This window comes from Glycine soja, chromosome 12 (genome assembly GCF_004193775.1).
Source record: "Glycine soja cultivar W05 chromosome 12, ASM419377v2, whole genome shotgun sequence".
Classification (NCBI taxonomy): domain Eukaryota; kingdom Viridiplantae; phylum Streptophyta; class Magnoliopsida; order Fabales; family Fabaceae; genus Glycine; species Glycine soja.
Genome location: NC_041013.1, coordinates 37,438,072 through 37,462,810, shown reverse-complemented (window position 1 = coordinate 37,462,810; position 24,739 = coordinate 37,438,072). Strand labels below are relative to the sequence as shown.

Here is a 24,739-nt window from a genome sequence, read left to right as displayed (position 1 = left end):
AAATTTTTTCAACAAGAACTATTCGGGTAGCCAATTTTTTATTGGACAACTGTGAGTTTGTGAGTAAATTGCTTACTGTTTCCAGTAAGTGATTTGGAATCTTGTGCTATAAAATGACAGATGCAACTAACTCCCAACTAGAGAAATGATATGCAGACAGTGCCAATTAATCAAAAGGGATTCGAACCCAACAGTCTACCAATTTTCTAGGACTTCTTTTTCTGCACAGAGAGAGAATTGGGAAGAAAAATGAAAAATCAAAGCAATATATGATAATCCAATTCCTTTTATTTTAAAGGGATGTCATGTAAGCTACATATATTAAATTGTAACTTGATTTACTTTCAAAAAGATGATTTTTAAAGTATTAAAAATAGAAGAGATTATCTGTTTTTTCTGTTAAAATTAATTTGAAATTTTATTTATTTTCTTTTATTTTATTATTTTAATTTTAGGTAATAAAAAAAAGAAATTAGGTTTCTAATGAACAAAAAAAAAAGGAGAAATCTCAAACTCACAAGAGTTGACTTTTTCTCAAACAAGAAAGCTTTCTCTCCATGTTGGAAGATGACCCATGTACTGTATAAAAGGAGCTAGTGAAAGAGGATTAGAATTTTTTAGCAGCTCTCTCTCTCTAGGAGCTCTACGAATATGAGAAGGACAAAAAAACTGAAATTTCACATCTTTTTAAGGACATACAGAGCCCTGGGATGTACGAGAACGAGAGAACAATACAATTCCGATTTATTATTACTTGTAATGATTCCTAAGAATTGTACTCAAACTAGTTCGTTTGATTATTATTATTTGCAATGATATAAAGTGTGTTTGGGAACCTGTTTCCATCACTGCAAACGGGGTTTGACACATTCCAACACATGAGACTGAGAAGGAAGAATTTATATTTTTACGTTCAGCGGCCGTTTACCGGAATGTAATTGGTAACGGCCAAACGATCAATCAAGCTAATTTTTTTTCAAATTTATCATTTTGGGAGTAAAATTTAAATGAATATCCCGAAGTTAAGATTTTTGAATTAAAAGTCCTATTATTTGTTATAACTTTTTTTTTACATTTAAGTTGTAATTTTTTTTTTCAAATTTTTATTTTTTTAAATACCAGTCTTAAAGAAATTTTTTTATTCGAGTCATAAATTATTTTACAATTTTTATTTTTTTAAAATATTTTTAAAAAATCACAAATAATTTTTTATTTTAATTATTTAATAAATTAATGTATATTTTTTTAATTTTATTTAATATTTTCTATATTATTTTATTTAATATATTTTCATATTTAATATTTTTTATTTTCTTTTACTAATGTTAAGAATTATTATTTGTTTTTTAAATTTTTAATCACGAGTTACCTTGAGTAAGGAAACCACCGCGTAGCCATCGAGTTTTTATCGCGAGTTATTAAGGACTAGGTGCTAAAATATAAACATACAAAAAAGAAAATAAAAGAAACGTATGTCCCCACTTCTATTGAAACTTGAAAACTACTTCATTAACAACTTACATACACTATTATACAAAATTCTCAATACAACAACATAAGATAGTGAATTAATCAATACAAAAAGAAGCAAGAAAAAAAAATAAAAAAACTAGATACAAATAAGAAAATAATAACAATTATCATGAAAATAAAAATATTAATTTTATTTCTTAATTTTTGTGCCACAATTTTAAATAACAAATTGTATGAAACAGCAGGGAGTGCTTCAGTGAAGAAACAAGGACATAAGAAAGAGGGACATGACAAATTAAATTTTTAATCCTTCAAATCTTTTAACTCCTAAATTTTTGTCCTTTTGATTTTTTTTTTTGACAACTTTTAGTTTTTCATTATTTTTTTCATCAATTGTTTTTGCCATCTTTAGCCTCTAATTTACTTAAGTTTGTAGCTACATATCCATTTGGTATATTGATAATTGTGTTTGATCTAATGCATATTTGGAAATCAGGTGAAAAATTATGTTCAAGGTAAGTATTTTTGTGAAAGGATCAACGCTTTTGTTTTTATTTTTAGGAATAATTATGTTTTTAGTCCTTTATCTTTTCAAAATTTTTTGTTTTGGTCCTTAAACTTTTTGAAGACCGGTCAACATCCCCAAACTTAAACTTAGTTCATTGTTTTTATCCTTAGTATCACTTGCATTGTTAAGTTTCTACTCGTCCAATCACCCGTCAAGCACTTGTCAATTTTTTTGTTATCATGTGTACATTTTGATGATGTGGCAGAGTCGTACTTGACAAGTGGGTATTTATTTTAAATTTTATTTTTTTATTCGTTGACCGTAGGGAAATTTTTAATTTTAATTTTAAGTTAAATCAATTAAAAATTGATTTTATGTATGGGTCAAATTTAGGGTTTTAGTTCCTAAATGTTCTCCCCAAAACCACATGTTCCCAAGCTTTGTGTCATTCTCAAAATCGATGGTCACCCATGACTATATTTATCTGTTTCGTTCACCCAAGCATCCGACAAGGTATTGAACTTAATCAGAGAACGTTAGCAGAAAACGAATATTCGATGGTCTCATTCGCAACGAGACTATCAGACATTGGAAAGGTTAGTTTTTGTTGTTTATTTATATTGATGGTGTTTGGGAAAAAAGATGTTTTCTACTTGGTGGCTTCATTGAATGGTTTGTGGGGTTAGACATGTGATTGTCTTAGGTAAGCACCATCTTCGAATGCTCACTTTTAAAGACGTTGCTGAGGTAAACATCATCTTTGAAAGTTTATCTTCTAGCTTACATCAGCACCGTCTTAGAATACTCACTTTCAAAGACGTTGTTGAGGTAAGCACCATCCTTGAATTAAATATTATTTTTAATTATTAATATTTTTTCTTATTGATATCCCATCAGAAAAATATAAATAATTAAAAATAATATATATTAGCATGATTGTCATTAATATTAATGGTAAAATAAATATTTAAATGATAAATTAAATAAAAAATAAGAGGTTTATGTATTATTTATATTTAATTTATCATTTAAATATTAATTTTTAAAATAAATTTTAAGAAAATAAAAATTCCTAAGACAATTTCATACAAATACAAGTTATTATAATTTTTTTTATATAAGGTTATTATAATTCCTAAGACAATTTCCTAAAATACAAAATACTAGCATGTGGTGAATTAGTGAACAACAAAGGATTTAACAAGTTCAACCAGAGCTATCATAATTGAAAAACAACATTATCTTAAAATTTATAAATTATAATTATAATCATGACAATAGGAAAAATAACTTACTCCCAAGGAACATCACCCACAAGCATCCAGTCTCCATCTTTATCTTCATATATAAGAACATATTCATATCCATGGAGAAGATCCCTCAAAGAGCTCTCACTTAGTCCATCTTTCCCAGGAATTGACAGAAATATAAAATTGACAGAAATGAAGTATTAAATAACAGAAATTAAGTTAATCCAGTTAAATATTATGTAAATACAATATTGACAGAAATTAATCTTGAGAGTGACTTGATTTATTTATTTAAGCTTTAAACTCTACAACATACATATATTATATATACACACTATCGCCATGGATGCCCCAGCAGCCACAGGGTATGGCACTTAACTCCACTGGATGGAAACTTGAGATCTTCACGCATCAGTCACTTGTCCTGCACGTGTTGCACAAAACCATAAACTTGAATTAGCTATTACATGAAAACCTACTACCACTTAAGTTTATGTACACAATGATTAAAATGTCAGCAGAATTTGCATTGTTTTCGTTGAAATAATCAAAAGAGATGAAAGGAAGAAATGGTAGCTGTTTTGATTAAGTTTTGCTGCTGCAGCCATGGATGCAGCGACCCCACCAGGGGTGGTTCTCATGTCCAATTTGCTGATATAGGGTCTGCCAAGTTGTGTTTCAATGTCAAAATGTGGTTGGTGTTTAGTTACTTTGCTGCACAAGGTTAAGAGGCAAGTGTGAACCTAAAAATCAAGTTTGGAAGATATATGCATTATCCTGCCTAATGCTCAAAAGTTGAACCCTTGTGCTAGCTGTCCAAATTAGTTTTTCTGTGTAAAATGGCCTTAGGAGCTGCATTAACATATCAGTAGCCATGTCATAATTTCTAATACCAAATTTTAGAAGCAACCCTTGCAGATTTCCCAAGTTGAGCAACCATTGCCTAAACATTGCCAAATCAAGAGCACTAGAGGCATGCAATGCACAAACCCCAAATCTGCCTTGCTCTTAGAATGAAACCTTCACACACAGGTTCCCTACCCTACCCTATAATAAGCTGGACTGCAAAACTCGAAGCATTTTAGAGTTAGATAGCTCCATTTAGACCCATAGGATCCAAAACTTGACCAAATAGGATTAACAAGAGGTGGTTTGCACAAGTCAGAAAGCCCTATTGTGATCCCCATTCAAACAAGTGAACCACACCCTTTGACTTGGTTTATAAATTATAATTGCACACACTCTTTGCACATGTTACTCAATATAAAACATTTCCTACAAGTTGTACACATTAGTTCAGACATCATAATACCAACTCACCAAATGAATGCAAGATTTTGAACCATTATTCCCAACATTGCACCTTTGTGCTTGACTGCTTGTGCTGTTATTAAAGAGACATGGACATTTAAAATTGTCCAAATTCCCCCACACAATATTCCCGACAACCTCCAATTTTTTTCATTCTCCATTCTCTCTCTTCTGTTTGTTTGGTGAGACGTGTCCTTTCCAAATTCCTTGTCTCTATATGACAGTATTTAGTCAAAATCTTAGATGCAAACAAAAACAATATCTCTCACGTTCCAATTTGTATCTGTTCTTTTTCCCATGGGAAAGCCTAAACATGTTGGATACACAAACTAAGATTATCTGCTAGGCCTAAAGTTAACCAGTGAATGCTTAAGCGGATAAAGGAGTGAGCATACCAGGATAGATAAGAAACATTAAGGAGAATGTCTGAGTGCTGGACCATATAGAGGTATTTGTGGTTAAGATGGTTTTGGGATATAAAATAGTGGATTATATATGCCTTGGAAAGATACAAGAATACAACCAATATCCCTTTAAAGATGGATAGACTTAAACCCTAAAAGAAAGGTAGGAGGCTATTAAGGATAAAGAGCACATCATGAGGGAAGAACTCCCCAAATCACTGAACAGAGAGCACACTTAGAGGGTCTGTGCCTCCCAATGCCCAAAGGCCCCAATTTCCTCTCAAATCACAAGATAACTCTCTCTCAAACTGTCTCAGCGCAAGAAATATAAGCCCAGGCCTTTAATATAAAATAACCTAATAAGCACATACATAAATAACTATTCTCTATCATCCCCAGTTTCCTACTGTAGTTTCAGCAAATTATAAGAAACTATATGCTTGTCCTTATATCAGAGTTATGCTAAAAAAACTACAGCGTAAAATGAATAACAATCATATGGGGGGATCTAAACTATTATGATAAAATAAAGGGGTATAAAGTTCACCAGAGCACAATGGTTAAGGGTGAAAGAGAACTTACATGTAAGGCCCTGCAGAAGTTTCAAACATTCAATCAAAACCAGTCAGGTTGTATAATGCCAACTTTCATAGCATGAAAAAAAAAAAATAACAATTATATCCACTGGAAGCCCTTCAAGGCATTGAAACAGAGGCAAGTGTCTTCAACCAACACAGGTCCATTCACCTTGCCATGAACACAAAAAAAAGTATAAAAAAATGATAACAAAGAAAAAACAGAACAATCTAAACTCACACAAGTTTAGGAATGTGTGACAAAAAAATGTAACAATGCACCTGAAGAGCAGCAATTCGAGCCTTCTCTTTGGAGATATCTTCAGGTTCTCCTTGCAACTCTGGCACTTTGAAATTAAAAATAAATGGAAAAATAAACTCTAAGAAGAATGATCAAACAAGAAAAGTAACTGAACAAAAAATAATGGTCTGATTGATTCACTTCTCAGTTTTCGGTTTTAAATTTTTTTTTCTAAAACAATTTCACACTTCTCAGCAATCACACACACCCTACAAATCTTTAAAGCACACTCATAGACAAGAAGGAAAGAAAAAACAACACAAGATGGGAAAATTAATTATAAAAAAAGGAAAAGTTGGAGGAGATTATTATTATTATTACAGTCAAGTTTGAGGGACTGAAAAGGAATGGAATTGCCCAAGAAGTGCATATGTTATATATGAATGATTGGCAAAAGGACAATATATGTAATTAATACTTTTTGGCATAAGAAATTGACGTGTAATTATGAGTTCACAAATATTTATGTTATTAGATTAATTTCTGTCAATTTTATATTTAGCTACAATTATGCCCAAGATGCACTTCTTCTATGTGGAGTACCATATAGTTGTCGCATGAATAAAATCTAATTGCCTTTATAATTACAAGAGAGTATTAAAATTAAAGAATATTAACATCTAACATGCCAGTTAGGGGTTTTGTGGGTTTTTGCAAATTCCTCTCATGCTTGTGGATCTAGGCCATATTTGAGTGAAGGATCTTCTTGTTGTTCCCCCTCAGAATTACTATACACAAATTTTGTAGTGAGGAATGATTTAAACTGCCTCCATCTAGTGGCGACACTGGACATAAGCTTCTTCTTTGCATTAAGGGCTTCTGGGATATCAAATTTTGCCTACAGGGCAATTTGTTTAGTAATATATGCATAATTTAAAACATTTAAATCTTTTTAACCATATACTTCAGCATGACGAAACTTACCAAAATGTCATTCCATACAAGCTCCTTTAGGGAGTCTGGTACTTCCTTCCAACTGTTATGTACAATTGGAATTTTTTCTCTAGCTACGACCCTTAGATAGTTGTGGAATATCTCTTTATTTGGGCCCAATCCTTGTCCAGTTGCAGCGTCAATGTTCACAGTTAGTCTAGGCTGATCCAACGTTCTTAAAGTCAATCTCCTTAGACGTGTCAATCGTCTAGTATTCCTAGATGCCGCCTCTAAATGCACATTTGACGGCGAAGGGGATGCTGGTGGAGTTCCCATGACCCTGTTAAAAAAAAACTAAAATGTTAACAACAATCACAAACAAAGACCATATTCAAATGACATTGGAAACATGAACAATAATAAATTTGCCAACATAAAAGGAAAAAGGATTTTACATTAGTTTCATAGAATTTAGTTAAGCCACATTGTTTTCCCGTAGTCCTTCATCATGATCAATACGATTTGCGTGCACGTCATCGACGTAGTCTGAGTCATTGATAGAAGGCATTTTGGTGGGAAAAGGTGGTGTTTCACAAATGACAATTGTGCAATGATCGAGTGAGTCATTTAAACCACTTGGTCTGCCTTGTAGAACCATTGAATATCTTGAATCACAAGGATCTTGGACATAAAACACTTGTCTTGCTTGTTGTGCCATAATGAAAGGTTTGTCCACATAAGCCACCTTATTTAGGTCTACTAAGGTAAATCCAAATTCGTCTTGATGGACACCGGTATTGCCATTGGCCCACTTACAATTAAAAACAACTGGCCTAAATTCAGTATAGTCAAGCTCCCAGATTTCTTGAATAACTCCAAAGTAAGACATGGTTGCTCGAATTGGATTGTTGTCTGATGCACTAGAAAAGTGATCGGAGTCGGCATCAACACTCACACCATTGTTCTGCATTGAGCTTTTTTCATCTTCAGACTTGGTGTAGAAGGAATAATTGTTGATATCATACCCTTTCCAAGTTGCTACACTAAGATTTGGACCAACAACCAACAACCTTAACGTTTTCGAAGCACTGTCATCGGCAAATATTGTTTCCCTGAACCAGGTAATGAAAGATTTATTATGCACTTGCAAAATCCTCATCATGTTCATTTTTGGGTTCATTTCGGTCATTTTTTTTGTGAGAATCTATGTATGGAATGACCTCAGCTGTGTTGTTTAATACATACAGATGCACTTGTGAGAGCTCGTGCCGAGTCATTGTGACAACATTGAATCCTCGTGTGCCCTTACCCCCCCGGTGTCCGACCATGACGAGTTTTAGGAAGGCCCACCGCTTTACCACCTTCAATGTACTGAGAGAAAAACTTGATACACTCTTCAGCAACATACCTTTCAACAATTAAAGCTTCTGGTCGGTGTTGATTCTTTGTATATCCTTTAAACACTTCCATGTAACGCTCAATTGGATACATCCACTGTAAGACAACAGGACCGCACATTTGGATTTCCCTTACTAGATGAACAATTAAATGGACCATTATGTCGAAAAATGATGGAGGAAAATACATTTCCATTTGACAAAGGCAGCCTCGTTCTCCAATTCATCTAATTTGACAAAGGACAACGACAGCCTCGTTCTCCAATTCATCTAATGTTGTTGGGTCTATGACTTTGCTACATATAGCATTAAAAACAAAGCACAGACGCGTTATGACAACCCAAACTTTGTCAGGAAAGATTCCCCGAATCGCGAAAGGTAATAGTTGTTGTATTAGTACATGACAATCATGAGATTTCAAGCCAACCAATTTCAAATCCTTGATGGACCCAAGGCTCTTGATATTTGAAGAGTATCCTTGTGGAACTTTTAGCATACGCAAACAATGACAAAAAATCCTCTTCTCGTTTGTTGACATTGTGTGACATGCTGAGGGTAGATACGTTCGGGAACCTTGTGAGATTGGATGCAACTGCTCTCATATACCCATTTTGACCAAGTCCTTATGAGACTTCAAACCATCCTTTGTTTTGCCTTTAATGTTAAGGAGGGTGCCAATTAAACTATCACAAACATTTTTCTCCACATGCATGACATCTTTACAATGTCTAACATGAAGATCAGACTAGTATGGAAGATCAAAGAATATGGACCTTTTCTTCCATATGTTTGTCTTAGTTGCAGATTTCTTTTGTGTCTTCCAAAGATAGTTATGATGTCCTTCACTCGATCATAAACTTCTTTGCCATCTAATGGTTTCAGCGCACTTTCATTTTCCTGAGATCCATTAAAAACTTTCTTCAATCATCGATATGGATGATATTGGTTCAAAAATCTTCGGTGCCTTGTGTATATTGTCTTATTGCCATGTTTTAGTTGTAAGAATGTAGTATTTTTCTCACATATAGGACATGCGTGATGACCTTTCACACTATAACCACTTAAATTGCCATATGCTAGATAGTCATTTATGGTATAGAAAACCATTGCACGCAACCTAAACGTCTGCTGCAGATTACCACACTAGACATCAACCCCGTCTTCCCATAATGTTGTCAACTCTTCAATTAACGGAGTCAGATAGACGTCAATATCATTCCTTGGCTGTCTTGGACCCGATATCATCATGCAAAGAATTATGTATTTTCGCTTCATCCACAACCAAAGAGAAAGAAATTCCTTCAAAATTGAATACATATTTCACCACAGACTGACTTAATCAATATAGAAAGATGTGAGAAACAAAATGAAAGGAAGAAAATAATTGAAAAGTGCAATAAGAAGTTCATGATCTACTCTTTAACCCAACCAATCCAGAAGCTAGTAGGAATTTCAACAAAGCACAACAACATCAGGACCCTACTGGTCTTGCATGCAGCCAAGAAAGGTACTTACAGGTGATCGTTATTGTGCCATATGAACTAAACAGATCTCGTAGTTATTTATCAGTAACATCATCATCATCAATGTTCTTTACATAAAAGTTTGATGATGATGTTACTAATAAAGAGTTACAAGCGTGTTTTTTGCCGTCGCTGCAAAATTTCTCAACTCCAGAATTGCTTCCCTTTGATCTGAACCTTTCCAATTTCAGAATCATCATTTTCTGAACACCAATTGATACCAAGAAAGAAAAAAAAGAAAGAAAGAAAGAAAGAAAGGCCAAAATAGAATGCGTATGGATTACAATGAATGTGTACGTATATCTTAAATTTGCAACAACAACTGTTCTTATAACCGTTTTTATTAAGTATAAATTATAACAGTTAAGTTAACTAAAAAGAATTTTCTAGTAGAATCAAATTCAGTTTTTTCTTCTTCACCATAGCTGATTCAGTCTGATCTGTACATTTTTGAATTTGACAGTTAGTTTTACAGAACCTAACAAATTGTTGTATCGTATATATGCTATGCACTCAGGTTCTATTTTCTCTTTTATTTCTTTTCTAAATCCTTCTCTTATTTTTTTATTTAATTATTGAATTTATTGGAATTTAGACTCTTTCAGTTCAATAAACTTTAAAACTCTTGAGCCTAGGGATACAAATATATTGTATGCTTCCATGTGAATTTTCTTCTCTTAATGCTTATGACTTTTGACTAATCTTGCTCACTTAAGGGATTATTGTTCACAGTAGGGGAAAAAGGATTTATCATCTAAGGAATTAGGGTTAAATTAATTAAATTAAAGAAATTGGTTAGGAATTGCATAATACATGAATTTAATGTTACTTATAATTAGTTCCTTTCCATTGCCAGTTTAATATAATATGATTTGCTAGAAATTATCATAAATCAAGTAAAACCTCTGCAGATAACATGATGTATGATAATCGGTAAAATTAAGCATACATGATCAAACATACAAAGGTGGAAACAAAACAAATGTATTCCAGTCTTGTATTGAAACCTGGAAAATTCTTCGTTGACAACTTACAAGATTACACAAAATTCTCAATACAACATAAGATACGAACGAGTAAAGAAAAAGAAATTCCTTCAAAATTAAATACATATTTCACCATAGACTGACTTAATCAATACAAAAAGATGTGAGACACAAAATGAAAAGAAGAAAATAATTGAAAAGTGCTACAGGAAGTTCATGATTTACTCTCTAATCCTACCAATCCAGAAGCTAGTAGGAATTTCAACAAAGCACAACAACATCAGGACCCTACTAGTCTTGCATGCAACCAAGAAAGGTACTTACAAGTGATCTTTATTGTGCCACATGAACTAAACAGATCTCGTAGTTATTTATCATTAACATCATCATCAATGTTCTTTACATAAAAGTTTGATGATGATGTTACCGATAAAGAGCTATGAGAGTGTTTTTAGTCGTCGCTGCAAATTTTCTCAACTCCACAATTGCTTCCCTTTGATCTGAACCTTTCCAATTTCAGAATCATCATTTTCTAAACACCAATTGATACCAGGAAAGAAAAAAAGAAAGAAAGAAAAAAAGAAGGAAAGGCCAAAACAAAATGCGTATGGATAACAATGAATGTGTACATATATCTTAGATTTGCAACAACAACTGTTCTTATAACAGTTTTTATTAAGTACAAATTATAACATTTAAGTTAACTAAAAAGAAATTTCTAGTTGAATCAAATTCAGTTTTTTTTTCTTCACCATAGCTGATCTGGTCTAATCTTTACATTTTTGAATTTGATAGTTAGTTTTACAGAACCTAACAAATTGTTGTATCATATATATGCTATGCACACAGGTTCTATTTTCTCCTTTATTTCCTTTCTAAATCCTTCTCTTATTTTTTTTTATTTAATTATTGAATTTATTGGAATTTAGACTCTTTCAGTTCAATAAACTTTAAAACTCTTGAGCCTAGGGATACAAATATATTGTATGCTTCCATGTGAATTTTCTTCTCTTAATGCTTATGACTTTTGACTAATCTTGCTCACTTAAGGGATTATTGTTCACAGTAGGGGAGAAAGGATTTATCATCTAAGGAATTAGGGTTAAATTAATTAAATTAAAGAAATTTGTTAGGAATTGCATAATACATGGATTTAAGGTTACTTATAATTAGTTCCTTTCAATTGCTGGTTTAACATAATATGACTTGTTGGAAATTATCATAAATCAAGTAAAACCTCTGCAGATAACATGTTGTATGATAATCGGTAAAATTAAATATACATTATCAAACATACAAAGGTGGAAACAAAACAAATGTATTCCAGTCTTGTATTGAAACCTGGAAAATTCTTTGTTGACAACTTACAAGATTTCACAAAATTCTCAATACAACATAAGATACGAACGAGTAAAGAAAAAGAAATTCCTTCAAAATTGAATACATATTTCACCACAGACTGACTTAATCAATACCAAAAGATGCGAGACAAAAAATGAAAAGAAGAAAATAATTGAATAGTGCTACAAAAAGTTCATGATTTACTCTTTAACCCAACCAATCCAGAAGCTAGTAGGAATTTCAACAAAGCACAACAACATCAGGACCTTACTGGTCTTGCATGCAGCCAAGAAAGGTACTTACAGGTGATCGTTATTGTGCCACATGAACTAAACAGATCTCGTAGTTATTTATCAGTAACATCATCATCAATGTTCTTTACATAAAAGTTTTATGATGATGTTACTGATAAAGAGCTACGAGAGTGTTTTTAGTCGTCGTTGCAAATTTTCTCAACTCCAAAATTGCTTCTCTTTGATCTGAACCTTTCCAATTTCAGAATCATCATTTTCTGAACACCAATTGATACCAAGAAAGGAAAAAAGAAAGAAAGAAAGAAAGAGCGAAAGGCCAAAACAGAATGCGTATGGATTACAATGAATGTGTACATATATCTTAGATTTGCAACAACAACTGTTCTTATAACAATTTTTATTAAGTACAAATTATAACAGTTAAGTTAACTAAAAAGAAATTTCTAGTAGAATCAAATTCAATTTTTTTTTTCTTCACCATAGCTGATCTGGTCTGATCTATACACTTTTGAATTTGACAGTTAGTTTTACAGAACCTAACAAATTGTTGTATCGTATATATGCTATGCACACATGTTCTATTTTCTCCTTTATTTCCTTTCTAAATCCTTCTCTTATTTTTTTTATTTAATTATTGAATTTATTGGAATTTAGACTCTTTCAGTTAAATAAACTTTAAAACTCTTGAGCCTAGGGATACAAATATATTGTATGCTTCCATGTGAATTTTCTTCTCTTAATGCTTATGACTTTTGACTAATCTTGCTCACTCAAGGGATTATTGTTCACAGTAGGTGAAAAGAGGATTTATCATCTAAGGAATTGGTGTTAAATTTTACTAGAATTTATACATTTAACATCGCACGATTAACATTGGTTATTGAAAAAACCGATGTTAACAAAAGCAAGGTGCCAATTTTCGTAAATAATTTGAGTTAACATCGGTTTTTTTTAAAGAAAACCGATGTTAATGAATTGAGGTTAACATCAGTTTTCTTTAAAAAACCGATGTTAACTCAAATTATTTACTTAAAAGCTGTTTTCCACTCGCGCTCCTAGTATCGCAAACAACCTTCCTCTTCTCCCTTTCACCCGTAAGACCCTGTGACCGCTGTTTGTGACTTGTGACCGCCATCTCCTCGTTACCATCTTTGTTGTTCGTGACTGTCATTGGGGTTTGTGACTGTCGCGAAGTGGAGCATCCTTCGTTGGAGTCCGACATCAACGCAAGGTATGTGTTTTGCTTCGTTTCTTATTTTTGTGAGCTTTTGCAAACCCTTTTCACCCGATTGCTCTGTCTCAACTCCGCCATTCGCGGGTGGCACCATGATAGGGAGGCAGTTATCAGTGGCAGTGAGTATTGTTCGTGTTCCACAAACCCTTTTCACTTGAGTGCTTGTGGCCAGTCTCGCTCCCACTCAAGTGAAAAGGGTTTGTGGAACACGAACAGTACTCACTGCCACTGATAACTGCCTCCCTATTTTAGCTGTCGCTGCAAATTTTCTTATATGTCTCATCTTCTATTGAAACTCTTGATGATGTTACCGATAAAGAACTACGAAAGTGTTTTTAGCCGTCGCTGCAAATTTTCTCAACTCCAGAATTGCTTCCTTTTGATCTGAACCTTTCCAAATTCAGAATCATCATTTTCTGAACACCAATTGATACCAAGAAGCAAACAAACAAAGAAAGGAAAAAATAAGACGTGTATGAATTACTATTCGTGTTCCACAAACCCTTTTCACTTGAGTGCTCGTGGCCAGTCTCGCTCCCACTCACGACCAACCTCGTTCTAGGTGGCCACTCTCGAAAGGTTAGTGTTTGTTTTGGATCTGGATGCATGTTTTGTTCATTGTTTATGCCTATTTTTTGTGTGTTACTGTTGAAAGAAACATAGATTATTAGAGAAAGGATCAATGCTAGTGTTTACACGTATAGGGTGTTAGCCATTTTAGGTCTAGGAATTGTGGCAGTACTCAGGAGGAGTCTTTGTTACTTATTCTCATCATTTTTCATTTTTTCTTCTTTAATTTCTGTTTCAAAATATCCCTCCCTATAGCAAATTCTTTTTGCAGTTCATTTGTAGCAAAACTTATGAGTTGAGTCAGGAGAGGAACTTTTGGAATTTGCCTTCTTTCCTTTAATATTTTGTTTTGGGAATATCCTTTCCTAACCATAGATTGATTTATTAAGCTTGCAAACTAAGTGTTCACCTTTAGTAGAGGAGAATCCTTTAGGTTGTTTCATGTAAACCTCTTCCTCTGGATGACCATTAAGGAATGTCATTTTCACATCCATTTGATGTAACTCAAAGTCAAAATGAGCTACTAATGCCATAATTACTCGAAAGGAATCTTTCTTAGATACAGGAGAAAAAGTATTTGTGTAATCAATTCCTTCTCTTTGAGTGAATCCTTTGGCAACAATTGGTTTTAAAAGCCCATCTACATCCAATGGTTTTTACACCACTAGGCAACTGTACAAGATCCCAGACTTGGTTAAATGCCATAGAATCCATCTCATCTTTCATGGCATTGTACCACAAGTTTGATTCTTTAGAACTCATGGCTCGTGAAAATGTTTAAAGATCATTTGCAGCTCCAATGTTGTAGTCCGATTCTTGCAACTACACTACATAATCACTAGGAATCGTTGACCTTTTGACTCTAGTAGATCTTCTTAATGTTACCTCATCATTTTCTTGAGGAACTTGTTGCTCAACTGGTTGTTCAATAGGTTGTTCAACATTATCTTGATATTCCTCATCAATAACTTGATCTGTATGATTGTTTTCAATAATTTGTGGATTTTCAATCATTGGTTGTCTAACACCCGTTTGTACTTGAGGAGTGTGAATGACAATCAATCTGTCACTTGAGCTAGAGGGTTGAGCTTCATAGTGATCCTTTTCAAAAACAATGTCCTGAAATTGATCACTCCCACTAATCAAGTCATTCTCAAGAAATTTTGTGTTTCTTGATTCCTCAATCCTAGTGCTATGTGATGGACAATAGAATCTATACCCTTTGGACTTTTCAGCATATCCAATGAAATACCCACTAATAGTCTTTGGGTCTAGTTTCTTCTCTTATGGGTTATAAATTCTCACTTCAGATGGACATCCCCAAACGCGTATATGTCGCAAACTCGATTTTCAACCTTTGAATAACTCGAAAGGTGTCTTTAAGACAACCTTGGTTGGGACTTAGTTTAATATATACACAGTCGTCTTTAATGCTTCAATCCACAAAACTTGAGGAAGCTTTCTATTACTTCTCATACTTCTTACCATGTCCATTAAAGTTTGGTTTCTTCTTTCTGTCACACCATTCTAATACGGAGAACCATGCATAGTGTATTGGGCAACAATCCCATGTTCCTGAAGAAACTTCGCAAACAGACCAGGTGCTTCTCCATTCTCCATGTATCTACCATAGTACTCTCCACCTAGATCAGATCTCATGATCTTAATTTGCTTTCCACACTATTTCTCGACTTCAGCCTTAAAAACTTTAAAGGCATCCAAAGATTCATCCTTAGTATGAAGTAAGTAGAGATACATATATCATAAATAATCTTCTATAAAGGTGATAAAGTATTTCGACCTACTTGCATTCATAACAAGTATTTGTATGTATGATTTCTAATAGGTTTGAGCTCCTCTTTGCACCCTTTTTAGACTTGTTAGTTTGCTTACCCTTAATGCAATCCACACAAGTCTCAAAATTAGCAAACTCCAGAGTACTAAGTACTCCTTCATTTACCAATCTCTTAATTCCCTTGATAGAGATGTGTCCTAATCTATGGTGCCACAACATAGAGGATTCCTCATTCACAACACATCGTTTAACCCCGCGGCAACATGCATAGAATTATAAGCAACATCTTTTTGCAATTCAATATAGTAAAGACCATCTAGTAACGCACCGGAACCAATAATTCTAGATTTATTAATTAAACTAAAATCGGAATCCAAAAAATTAAAAGAAAAACCCAATGGCGCAAGTCTCAATACAGAAATCAAATTCTTAGGAAAACTTGGAACATAAAAAGTCTTTTCTAAACGTAAAATGAAATCGCTGCTTAAAACCAAATTGCACGTCCCAATGGACTCCACATGTGAGCTCATCTTGCCTCCTGAATAGATGTGCTGCTCACTTCCCATTGGCCTCCTTAGTTTTCCATACCCTGCAAGGCATTAGAAACGTGGATTGTAGAACCAGAATCAATCCACCATGTGTTATGATTAATACTAACCATATTAGATTCATAACAAACAAAAGTAAATGGAGTATCTTTCTTGTCCATCTAGCTCTTAAACTTTAAGCAATCTTTCTTCATGTGTCCTTTCTTCTTGCAAAAGAAACACTTGGACTCTTTCTTTATGACTGGCTGAGCAGGATTCTTGCCCTTGTTTTTGGGTTGATCCCCTTTCTTCTTTCCATGAATGGTTAAGTTCACCCTTTCGCCCTCTTCCATAATTAACCTTTCCTTTTCTTGAACACACATGGTCATCAATTCATTAATTGACCATTTGTCTTTATGTGTGTTATAAGAGATTTTGAAGGGAGCATATTGCAAGGGTAGAGTACACAAAATATAGTGTACTAGGAAAGAATCAGACATGGTAACCTCCAAGGCTTTTAGTTGTGCCACTATATCCCTCATGTGCATGATGTGATCACGTACACCCCTTATCCCTTGGAGCTTTAAGGATGAGAATTGCATTATAAGGGTTCTGGCAAGGGCCTTATCAGATGTAATAAACTAATCATCAATGGCCTTCAAAAGATCCTTGACCTTTTTATGCTGATCGATGGAACTATGGATACTAGTAGATATATTGGTCTTTATGAACATTACGGACAAACAATTAGATCTCTCCCACTTTTTATAAAGATCGACAACGTCTGGAGTGCTAGTTTCAGTCATGCCTGACGATTCGTCTTTCCTAATAGCATAGTCAATATCCATCGAACCTAAATGAAGGAGAATTCTCTCCCTCCAAACCTTATAATTGTTCCCTTTCAATTCAAAAATATCACACTTAATATCAGAAATGTTTGCAGATTGATTAACTACAAAGTTCAAGATACATTCTCATTACTCATAATTTGAGACTCAATAAATTGTCATGTTTTACCAATGTAAAATATGTATTAGTTTATGAACCCAATGACATACAACTGCCAAAGTTCTACTCAATTAGATTCATACTTATGATATAACTATCAAATTATGTTCCTTTTTCTCAATTCTTGTGGGTAAATTAAGAAATATAACCTGATATTTTATCCTAATTAATCATACGAACATAACAAAATTCATGTGGGTATATTTTATCACATTAAATATGATTAACCACAACCAATGTTTTTAAATGTGATTTTTACACTTAATATATAAACCTAATCAATTAAAGATGTTGTGGCTATTCTCTAATTAATTAAATCATATTAATCACCTAACATTAATTCTTAATAAAGAGCTAAATATTTGCATAATATTCTAAATAATATAAATAAATTGAATAACATTGCATAAAAATATTCAAGATAACTTCGCATGTATAAAATCATACACACAAAACTTCAAAAGTAAATAAATAATATATGCATACGATTATCCAATAGTTGAAACCATATAAGCTCTTAACCATTAAATTTAATGTGCATAAATTATTTAGCTTAATATTGCATGCTTAAATACCAAAATTAACACACACACACACACACACACACACACACACACACACACACACACACACACACTTCAAATTTCTCATATTAGTTTGAATTAAAAGCCATCAAAACAAAATACCCATATTGAATAGAATAGTTGTTAACTCGTTGGAAAGTGCACCAAATTGTCATAAGTAGTAAAGTACTCGGAAGTCCGAGTGTCGAATCCACAAGAACTTTGTTTGTACTTAGATTAATGCAAATTCAATTTTTCAAGCAAAAGATAATAAATTTTAAAATAACAGATAAAGAAAGACAGAAGATAAGATAAAGAAAGGATAAAAGATGTAAAGATAAAATTAAAAGATAAATAAAAAGATAAAAGAGTTAAAGATAAAATTAGAAGATAAAAAAGATAAAAGATTTAGATAAAAAAAGATAAATTCAAGATAAGATAGTGTTAGGAACTGACTTGCCTTGTCTGCCTAGGATGCATGAGTTTATGATTTTTTCTTTACCAATTCAAGTGATTCTATCCTACTCACATCTATTTATTTACTTGCCCCTGATGCCTCATGATGACAAGCCTACCTTAATTACCTATCTTCCAAATGGCCTTTGCAAAGACTCAATAACTAAGGTGCATTAAGATTAAATTCTAGATGTTTGTTAAAGCATGGGCATTGGGTTATCATTCTATGCCTAGCAATGCTAACCCTATGATTTCTTTTCTTTGATTGTTCTATTAAGCGTTACCCTCTCCCGAGTGGACTAAACCCTAACAGAAAATAAAAACTGAGATACAGGATAAATAAGAAAGAAAATAGGAAAGAAAAACCTGGTATTGCATTGATAAATAGTGAAGAGGTCATCATACATCATTGACTTTTTAGGCCTGCCAGCCATAACTAAGGGTTTAGCCACTCATGGCCATTGAGGGTTTTACAATGAGAAGATGGGTGAAAGAAAGAAAGGGAGTAAATGAAACCCCTAGGAGAGGGGGTTCTGTTGTGGTGTGTTCTGTCACTTGGACTGGCTCTCTATTTATAGTTGCTGAAGTGGGCTTTGGGCCTTCGTAGGCGCGCTTAGCGCGACACCCTGCATTTAGCGCGTGTACTTCCTGGCCCGCTTAGCCCGTGACGCGCGCTGAACGCGCGTATTGGACTGGGCCTTCTTCAAATTTTCTTCTTTTCTTCAATTTTTCTGTCATTTTTGCTTGTTACACCTCCAATTTTTATATCTGCAACTAAAAATTCAATTTAATTAATTTTCTAACTTTTAATCACAAATAACTGCTAAATAATTAATTTCAGGCCAATATTTGACTAATTTTCTACTATCAAAATAAAATTATTTAGCAGTTATCAATAGCATTACTGACATATAGTTCCAAAACAGAAGCAAGGAAAAGGCATACATTGCTTTGATACCAAATGTAATAGATATACATACTGATCTAAACATGTGAATGAATTTAAATGACATTCAAATCAAACAGCACAAGCGTACCTCCACCCATTGCAGATCAAACACGAAACAGCGCAAACACGAACCCGAAGTCAGCTTTGTTTTTATAGACCCTTACTCACTCAAAATAGATGGTTTATTTTTTTTTAATAGAGAAATAGACTTGGTGATACAAAATTAAGAGCACCTCATCCTATTTAGTCTGTCCATCACAGAACTCAACCAATCTTGATCAGAACGTGAGTTTGAGAATAAGGACGTGAGTTTGTTACTGAATGTTACAGAGATAAGGATTGAACGTGGGATGAAAATGGACCAAATTCAGAAAATAAATTCCCTAAAAAACTACAACAGGAAAAAATAAAGGAACGTGGACCCATCCAAAAATTCCATCAAGAAAAACATCATCAAATTCTTCTCCTAAATGTTTGATCCCTTATATTTCAAGATTTGTTCCTTACATGAAATATGAGGGATCAAACATTTATGTGAAGAACTTTGATGACGGTGTTTGTGACAAAGAACGATCGAGGATATGTCAAGAAGAGAGGCAGACTAACTTGTGTAAAAGTTGTACGTACTTTTCATGGGTGCATGCAATATTTCAAGACCCTCCCTTTCTCTCTCTTTTGGTTTCTTTCTTCCTCCTCTATTTTGCCGTAACACACTTTTCGCCAAGTTTTTCAAAAGGAATCCATTGAATATAAACTCAAATTCTAAAATAGCAACAAAGTCTACCCAGGAAGATTTGCGTCTATAACAACCCAGGATCGGAGAATAACAAAACATATATAAATTGTGGTTTGAGTCAAGAATGTATTTCTTAGTGGGACATATGCAATTGGTCAAAATTATAATGTCACCCCAAGCATGAGTGCCTCCATACACTTTGCATTAATGTAATTGGTGGACTGATATGTATTTTCTTTTAATAATTAAAATGGATAGAGTCCCCGGCTTCTGCCTCTCTTCCGGTTCCACTTGCTACTTGCTAAAGTATTTAATTGGATTTCTAATTATACTACTCCTGAGCTTCTGCTGTGCGAAAATTTTCTACACGTATTTCAAACATTAAAATCTTTAGTAAGGTCGATCGAAACTAGAGCGTGATATCTTCCCACGTTGTTTATGATAAAAATTAAGAATGTACTAAAATAATGTGCCATGCTTAATATTTAAGAATGTCATCAGAGGTTTAATCTTTAGTCCTGTATGTATGGAAAAATATCTATTGAAAGATGTTGAATGGATCTATGTGCAACAGGGAATTAGGCCTTGATTCTGGATGAGGAGATACCATGATTTTATCAATAAAACATTTTTGCCATGGCCAACAGTGTGAGATTTGTTATAGAGACACCACCAGCTATTGAATGTTTTAAACATGGTTAGGAAATTTTTCTTATATAGTATACTTTGCTTGATCAATAATCTATTATGTTCTCAGACGCCACCCTTCATTATTTTTGTGTTTATGCTTTTCATATAACATGAGTGTATGAGATAGTTCTCATTCTAAAATAAATGTGATACTTCTTGTGTATACAGCGTACCTTTTATACCTGTGCTTTGTTCTTTCATGTATTTTAATGCTTAACGCGTGTTCTGCGTCCTGCAACAGTATTACAGTGATGTTTTTTGCCGAGGAAACTTTAGATGGTAAGCTAATAGAAGTAGAGAAAAGGTCGCTCAAACAAATCTCAATGCCTTTTCAGCAAGGTCTTTGACAGAAATTCAGACAACCTTCTGGAACTACTTTGAAATCTCAATGTTAGAGGAGACAGGACTGACCAAAGAAGGTGATGCAGAAGTTTATCCCCTTTTGCCGAAGGCTGAGGCTGAAACATTTAAACCGTTATGAGAATGAGGGGAACCCATCTTCTCAAATTACCTTGGCTGGTTTTTGAAAGAGGGAGAGGGGTGAGTACTAGGTCCAAGTAACGAAACAGTTTCTCTGGGTCAGTGGGAAGAGGAGGTATGAACTGCAGATATACGGCGGCATCGGGAATGCTAGTGATGGTGATGGCCATGAATCTGGTGGAGATTGTGAATTCTGTTTGTCAGAACCCCGAGAGATAACTGTCCTCCATTGCCGACACATGGTATTTTCCATTTGTTGGTTCTCTTTTTATCCTCTACTCCTCTACCTTCTTCTTCTGCTTGTAGTCTTAGTTAGCTTGGAAATTGATTGATGTTGCAGTTCGTATAGTTAGTTCTTTTATCAACTCATATACAGAAAAGACGACAGTGTCTGAATTCGCCAGGTCCAAGGAGTAAAGCTATTTTGGTTTGTATAAACATGTATGCTTAAGTTTTGCCTCTTGCCTATGGGGCTTTTAAGAGTTGAGTAGCATTGTATTTTTACATTATGATCATAAATCTAAATCTGTATACACTCTCCTCTTTAAAAAATAAAAAATATAGGGTGTGACTTGTGAACGCGTGTTAAGAATCTTGAGATATTAAAATATCTTAATATTTACAACATTACTTGAAGATTAATGACTTTATTTTCATCTTTCTTTCATAAATTTTGTTTCATTTCTAGATTAGGTTAGGATGAATCTTTATTTGAATTTATTTTGATTAATTTCTTTTCTAAATCCTTCTCTTATTTTTTTATTTAATTATTGGATTTATTGGAATTTAGACTCTTTCAGTTCAATAAACTTTAAAATTCTTGAGCCTAGGGATACTAATATATTGTATGCTTCCATGTGAATTTCCTTCTCTTAATGCCTATGAGTTATGAGTAATCTTGCTCACTTAAGGGATTATGATTCATAGTAAGGAAAAAAAGGATTTATCACTAAGGAATTAGGGTTAAACTAATTAAATGGAAGAAATTGATTAGGAATTGAATAACTCAGTGATTTAGTGTTACTAATTAATTTCTTTCAATTGCTGGTTTAATATAAAATGACTTGCCCGAAATTATCATGAATCAAGTAAAACCTCATTTTATGATAATCGATAAAAATTAAAGAAACACTATCAAACATACAAAGAAGAATACAAAACAAACCTATGCCCCATCTTCTATTGAAACTTGGAAAATTCTTCATTCACAAATTACAAGATTACACAAAATTCTCAATACAACATAAGATGCAAATGAGTAAAGAAAAAGAAATTCCTTCAAAATCGAATACATATTTCACCATAGACTAAATTAATCAATACAAATAGAAGCAAGAAAAAAAAGAAGAAAATAATTGAAAAGCGCTACAAAAAATTCATGATTTACTCTTTAACCCATCCAATCCAAAAAAAAATGCATGTAGAAATTTTAACAAAGCACACTATCAGGCCCCTACTGGTCTTGCATGCAGCCAAGAAAAGTACTTACAGGTTTATTATTAGCCTCCTCAGGGTTAGAGAAGAAGAATACAAAAACAAATTCTCTTGCTCTTGCATAACTTTTATGTGATAGTTATTGTGCCACAAGAACTAAACAGATCTCGTAGTTTTTTGCCAGTAACACAATCATCAATGTCCTTTACCTAAAAGTTTGATGATGATGTTACTTATAAATAGTTACGAGAATGTTTTTAGCCGTGGCTGCAAATTTTCTCAACTCGAGAATTGCTTCCCTTTTATCTGAACCTTTCCATTTTCTGAACACCAATTGATACCAAGAAAGAAAGAAATAAAGGAGAAAATAAAATGTGCATGAATTACATTGAATGTGTAGGTAGTATATATATATATATATATGGATACAACAATTGAAAATGATTTGAGAAACCAAGTTCGTAAGATAAGAACTAATTCAAATATGCATAGACTAGATGAGATAAAAAAAAATAACTTAATTGGTGATATGAGTTTAATTAGAGATAATTGTGTTATCTAAAGCAAGCTGCACTTGATGGCCAAGTTTCTTAAATCTGCAACAACTGTTCTTATAACAGTTTTTTTTTTTTAAGCTAGCACAAATTACAACAATTAAGTTAACTAAAAAAAATAGAGTACTTTCTAATAGAATCAAATCCAGTTTTTTTTTCACCATATCTGATATGATCTGTACATATTTCTTTCTTGGTATAGGTATTTAGAAAATGATGATTATGAAGTTGGAAAGGTTCCGGAGGGAAGCAGTTTTGAACTTTGAGAAAATTTCACGACAATTTAGAAACGTTGTGTTTATTCTTGGTCTTCATGTGCTGGAAGAACATCATCAAATTCTTCACCTAAATGTTTGATTCCTTGTATTTCAAGATTTGTTCCTTACAATGAAATATGAGGCATGTGAGGAACATTGATGATGATGTTTGTGACAAGGAACTAAGATCGAGGATATGTTTTGTTCAAGAGGCAAATTAACTTGTGTAAAAATTGTAAGTACTTTTCATGGGTGCATGCAATATCGCAAGACCCTCTCTTTCTCTCTCTTTTGGTTTATTTCTTCCTCTATTTTGCCTTAACACACCCTTCGTCAAGTTTTTCAAAAGGAATCCATTGAATGTGAACTCAAATTCTAAAATAATAACAAAGTCTATCCAAGAAGATTTGTGTTTATAACAGCCTAGGAGAAAAAAAAAACATATTTTTGAAGAAATTGTGTTTTGAGTTAAAATTGCATTTCTTAGTGTGAAGATATGCAATTGGTCAAAATTATAATGTCACACCAAGCATGAGTCCCTACATACGCTTAGCATTAATGTAATTGGTGGATATCTGATTACACTACTCCCAAGTTTCTGTTGTGTGAAGAGTTGAGTTTCTCCACGTATTTCAATTATTAGAATTTTTAGTAAAGTCTATCCAAACAGGAGTGCGATATCTTTCCCCATTATATATGATAAAAATTAAATTAATCAATGTTTGGAGACAATCAAATTAATCTTTATGATGGATTTGTTAAGAGAGAATTCTGAAGACTTGATGGACAACTTGAGGTTTTCTTTCTTTTAATTATTTCACTTGAAAGACATGTGAATTTTTTTGTTCAAGTGTAGTATATAATAATACAAAAAAATGTAATTATATTATCCCATTTGGTGTATATAATTCAAATATTTTATTTACCCTTCATTTATGCAATTAGTTACCCCAGTTTTTTAAATATTTACTCTCACTACTCACTTCACACATGTGTACGTTGCATTTGTTTTTATTTTTTATCAATTCAATATCCTCGTACTAGTGTCCCTTTTCTTTATGCGCAACAAATTGTGAAGTCACCACCTTGACTTCCATCAATTTCAAACTGAGCAAAGAAGGACAATGGCACCGACAAGTGGGTTAATTATAAGATTTTTTTATGATTATGCACATTTTTATGGAATGTTTGAGAAACTTTCTGAAAATGGGATGTGATCTGCAAGATAGGCGATCTTCTAGTTATATTGCTAGGGAAAAGGGCATGAGGAATGTAAGCACGCCCATTCTT

General features: G+C 33.2%; 1 long non-coding RNA gene across 1 annotated transcript; it reads right to left on the bottom strand.

Annotated features, from left to right (window-relative positions):
* Nucleotides 1–5,544: 5,544 nt before the first annotated feature.
* LOC114379613 lies at nucleotides 5,545–6,194 on the bottom strand. Its single transcript, XR_003659543.1, has 3 exons — nucleotides 6,144–6,194; nucleotides 5,804–5,868; nucleotides 5,545–5,693 (listed from the first exon to the last, which is right to left on the bottom strand). It is a non-coding gene; the product is annotated as an uncharacterized LOC114379613 (long non-coding RNA).
* Nucleotides 6,195–24,739: the final 18,545 nt, after the last annotated feature.